Genomic DNA, 6000 nt, shown 5'->3' on the forward strand with positions numbered 1-6000 from the left:
AAGAAGAGAGACTCACGTAAAGCTCGAACCTCGTAGTGAGCGTTGTATTTTCTTCGGCCACCCACAAATTTTTTTTGGATATCTCTTCTATAGACTGAGTGACAATGTTGTCTTCGTTGCAAGGAGAGAGATGTTTTGAGAGAGAGAACTCATATTCCAAGAGTACAGTGGGAGGCAAATTGACCTTGAAGATCTTCAAGAGTTAAGTGATGAAGGAAGCTCAAACACTAGCACTCAACATGAGGTGGAAATTCCTATTGAACCAGTTGACGAGCCCTTACCTCTGAGACGCTCCAGTAGAATTAGAATGGCACCAGAGTTTTATGTTTTTCATATTACTACAAAAGGTAACATGTTTATCGGTGATAGTACACTGGTAAATTTGGATGAGCCATCTAACTATAAGGAAGCCATGGCAGGTCCCGAGTCTGCAAAATGGAAAGAGGCAATGGACAGCGAGATTCATTCCATGTCTGACTATCAAGTTTGGAACTTGGTTGACAATGTACGAGGTCGTAAGACCACCGGGTACAAATGGATCTTCAAGAAGAATACCGACATGGATGGGAAAGTACACACATATAAGGTGTGATTGATTGCGAAGGGCTTTACTCACACTCATGGAGTTGACTATGACGATACCTTCTCACCAGTAGCGAAGATTAAATCTATAAGGGTCATGCTAGCCATAGTTGCATATTATGATTATGTAATATGGAAAATGGATCTCAAAACCACTTTCCTAAATGGAAAGTTGGATGAAGATGTTTACATGACTCAGTCAGAGGTTTTTGTCAATGCAAAATACCCTAATAGAGTATGTAAGCTTGAGAAATCCATTTATGGATTGAAACAACCATCTCGCAGATGGAATCTTTGTTTCGTTAAGAAAGTCAAAGAGTTTGGATTTTCGAAAAGCGAGGATGAGTTATGTGTGTATGTCAAGGCTAGTGGGAGTATATTTAGCTTTCTGGTGTTGTATGTAGATGACATACTTCTCATAGGAAATGACATCCCAACCTTGCAGGAGGTTAAGTCCTGGCTTGGGAAGTGTTTCGCTATGATGGACCTCAGGGAAGCTGCTTACATTCTAGGGATAAGGATATTGAGAAATAGGAGTAAAAGACTAATAGGACTTAGTCAAAATGCCTACTTGGATAAGGTGTTGAAACATTTCAGCATGGATAATTCCAAGAAAGGAGAATTTCCTATCTAGAGCAATACCAAACTGAGTAAGACTTAGAGTCTGAGTACCGATGTCGAAATAGCAGAAATGAGTTGAATACCATATGCTTCCGCAGTTGGCTCGATCATCTATGCTATGACATGTACTCGCCCTGATGTAGCCTTTGCTTTGAGCATGGTTAGTCGATATCAAGGGAATCCAGGTAAGGCTCAGTGGACGGTAGTTAAGAACATTCTTAAGTACATGCGAAGGACTAAGGACTGGGTCTTTACCCTCGGTGGGAGAGATCACTTGAGACTGACAGGGTATAGTGACGCTAGCTTTCAGACCAACAATGATAATTTCTGCTCTCAGTTAGGCCGGGTATTTAATCTAAATGGAGGAGCAGTAACATGGAAAAATTCCAAATAGGAGAATGTAGCTGATTCAACGTGCGAATCAGAATACATAGCAGCCAACCTAACATCGAAGCAGGCAATATGGTTGAAGAACTTCATCGGAGACCTTGGGGTTGTACTAGCTGTAAAGGAGCCTATGGATATTTTCTGTGATAACGAGGGTGCGGTTGCCTTAAACAGGGAATCAAGGGATCATGGTAGATCCAAGCACATCGACAAAATATATCACTTCATAAGACATCGAGTAGAAGAAGGACTCCTCGTAGTGAACAGGGTATCGTCAGAGGAGAACCCAACAGATCCCCTTACGAAGGGACTGAGTAGGGTTAAGCACTTGCAGCACGCCAGGAGTATCAAGATAAATGACGATATTAGTTTTAGTGATTAGATAGATATATAGAAACTTGTAATAGCTAAAATGTAATTGACATTTCATTTTTGAATAAAAGGAGTTTTATTTATAAATAAAGTTACTATCTTGTGTCAATTGTTTACTATTGTTTCAATTTGCATGTTTTGACTTCCATAATAATAAGATTATTCAAACCATCCACAGTCGATCATACTTTTGAAGTAGGTATTGGGACAAGACTATCATGAATTGTCTTGTAGATTGTCTAAAGTGTTTAGGCATAGCAAAAGTTTGCTACAACATTCATGAGTGCTCCTGAAATAAGATTTGAGTATTGGATTAATCCCACGCTCACATGAATCACTTCATGGAATTTATCACGAATGATTGTGAGACAATAATATCCTATAGTCTTCAAACCAAGATATATGAGCTATGGATTACAAGTTGGTTGTGCATTGATAGTACGACAACGCATTAGTAACTTGATGTTATAAAACATCTTGTTGTGTATAATTTAACAAGTAATTAGTACAAGCATATAAGTCAATGTTTATCTGTTCCTTTTATCGTAACAGTATTATAAGCAATATCTTGGGCCCCTCGATGATTTTGTTTTGACTTATGTGTCGGGCCCGGTCAGGACTCAATTGATGTGTTAAATTAAGTTTTATGTCAAACAAATCAGAAATCGGAAAACAAACTGTTGGGCAATGAGTATGAATTTATTCCATGTCCTTGTCCACACGATATCTTATAGAACAGAGGATTATATGATTCCTTATCTAAAGGATGTGTCATTGACTAGGTCTGAATTCGACAGCGACTTTTGAGAGCTACGATTGCTAATCGGTTTCTGAAGTTATATTGGAATTTATAGTAATTAGACTTATCCAAGTGGGAGACTGTTGGATTAGGTGTCTAAGCCCATAACTATAATTAGTATGTACTTGACTCGATGATAGCATGGTCCTTTTGGGTTGCCTTCACCGGAGCAACTTGATAGGGTGGATATTTGAGAAAGAGGTTATTTGTGATTTATTAATATATTATATGAATAATATATTAATTAAGAAATCAAATTGTTTAATTAGTATTGATCAAGAATTAATTTAATGATCAAAAGAGACTGATTAAATTTACGGGGACTGATTAAGTAAATCAGTAATACTTATAGTTTGGGCTAATGATCCATGTTGATTAGGGATGGGCTAAACCCATATGAAAGTCCATGAAGGTTTAATCCAAAGGGCCTAAGAAATATGAAGAGTCATGGTGAATTAGGGTTTGTGTGGAAGAAACCCTAGCAATGCCACACTATAAAAGTAACTCTTAACACCTAAAATCGGCGAAGGCATCCTAAATATCTATTAAAACACATAAAAGGTTTTATAGGAAATGAAGTCTCCTAACTTAACAATTCGAATTGGAATCATGTATGGAGGATGAAACCATGTTTTGAAAATTTTAACAAGATGATTAGGAGTTTGATGTTTAAAATTAAGGGATAAATTTATTAAGTGATTAAGAAGATGGTTTATGAAGTTATTATGCATTAAAAACATATTTACCATTACTGATGTCATGATATCTACACGAGCTTCTTTATAGCACTTGTGATGTCCAGATGAATTAATCATTAATTCAAAAAGTAAGACTTAAAAAAGATGAAATAATAAAATTAATATATTTTAGTTGACTAACAGTATTTGGTAAATTTTGGTAAGGTTTAGGAGCAAGAGGAAGAAAGTGTTGCCTTCAGAGTAAAAATCTTGATTTTTGGGGTTGCGTTGTGTGTTACACAACCATGTAACTCCCCATACAAATGCAAAAGTTATATAAACATGTAATGATTTAAAGTTATATGACTGTGTAATGATTTGTAAGTTTCAAAAATGATTTTTAAAGCCTGACCCCTTAGCCTTTTACCTCTAATGGACCCCAAACCTTTCATATACAGTCAAAACAAGTAGAATGAGACTAAGAAAGTTATGTACAATCTCAATGATATTTTGGTTATTTTGTAACAAGTTGAATATTTATATGTGTCACACCCCAAAACCGGAACGGCAGAAACGTTCGGGGGTGGAGGACGTCATGTCAAGTATCATGAGATATGTATATGGTAAGCAAGTAATAAACAACCATTTCATTTCAAAAGAAAGTGTTTACAATGTGTGTTCACAAAACATAGAATTCATACATAAATAACAAAACAAGACTCGAAGCTGTAATGTTTCATCTTCTAAATCCCCAGCACGAGCACCTGTCTAATAGTCTCCTGAGAATACAAGTTATTTGAAAGAGTTGATCATCAATTAAGCTGGTGAGTTCATAAGATTTTAGTGATGTGAGTAAGTTGTAATGCGTTGTTGAAAATGTTTATGTAAAAGTGGTGTAAGCTGTAAAATGTATACGTAAAAGCGATGTAAGCTGTAAGTTCTATTTTGAAAAGTTCGTCTGTTCCTCTAGAAAATCATATATTTCCTATCTGAATGAAAGTTAAGTAAAATGACACTACAAGCCTTTCTATGGGTACTAAGTGGGTACAAGTTATAAAAAACTCAGAGTAAACAAACAATCGATTGGGCGCATCTGCCCTAAGCTCACAACCCAACGGGGAACAAAAAGTGAGGCGGATAGCACACGTTCCATTGGTTGTTAGATCGTTGTCATATATAACCCTGGTGTATTCACTTGTTACTCATGGAGTTATTTGTAATGGTTCCTTTATATCTAATGAAAAGTTCTTTTAAGAAAACCTATATTTCTTATAGTAAAATAGTGACCACAGTGACTACTTTTATGATAGCTTAGTTATACTGCTATATATAATCTGATATCGGATAGAAAGTTAATTGGGTGAACCTGCCCTCAGTCCACAACCCAACGGGGAACAGGGGGTAAGGCGGAAAACACACATTTAACTATCTATTGGGTATTAGTTTTATATATAAACATGGTGTATAAACTAAGGTATTATAGAGTTGCTCACCTAAAGTCTTTTAAAATTGTACTGACTTAATAAAATGGATTAAGCCCTTATCAGGTAAATCTCTAGTTTTGTATACCAAAAGTACTGACTTTGAAAAGTATGCTTTGTACTAGAAAAGTTGTGTTTTGACTCTGTGTCCTATAACCTGATCCATACCTGGTACCCATATGATGACTTAATGTATACTAAGCATAGATATATATAGAATCAGGTAGATAATAGATTGGGTGAATCCGTTCCAAGCCCACAACCCAACGAGGACAGGAAATGAAGCGGAGAGCACACATCCTATTAGCTGTCGGAACCTATTGGTACATATGTATCCTATGGTGTATACATTAAGGAATCATAAGGCTAGCATTATAGTCCTAACTTTTAAAAGTAGCCTTCTACTAAGACATGATTGTTTTGAAAGTAGTCTTCTACCAAGACCCGACTATTTTGAAAGTAGCCTTCTACCAAGACCCGACTGTTTTGAAAGTATCCTTATACCAAGACCCAACTGTATGACTATTATTAATTAAGTTTAACCTACCTCATCGATTATGTGAATATAACACATAATAAATGTATATATGTATCATGTGGTGTATACATTAAGGAATCATAAGGCTAGCATTATGGTCCTAACTTTTAAAAGTAGCCTTCTACCAAGACCTGACTGTTTGAAAGTAGCCTTCTACCAAGACCCGACTGTTTTGAAAGTAGCCTTCTACCAAGACTCGACTGTTTTGAAAGTAGCCTTCTACCAAGACCCGACTGTACGACTATTATTAATTAAATCTAACTAACCTCATCGATTATGTGAATATGACACATAATAAAGGTATTAATAATATTGAAACTGGAATTTTATATCCTTCTATAATTGTCATATTGATAGTCTAAGTACTCTAGTATTTGTAATAAGTGACAACTTTTAGTACCATTTTTCCTTAATTGAGGGTTAAGGCATAATGTGATGGCTAGATCCCATGCTAAACGCTCCCTTGTCAAGAGATTCTAGGAACTACACGCGACCCCTGCATGAGTGCAATCCGCGAACATTCACATTACTATGATCATGTAT

This window comes from Lactuca sativa, chromosome 4 (genome assembly GCF_002870075.4).
Source record: "Lactuca sativa cultivar Salinas chromosome 4, Lsat_Salinas_v11, whole genome shotgun sequence".
Lineage (NCBI taxonomy): Eukaryota > Viridiplantae > Streptophyta > Magnoliopsida > Asterales > Asteraceae > Lactuca > Lactuca sativa.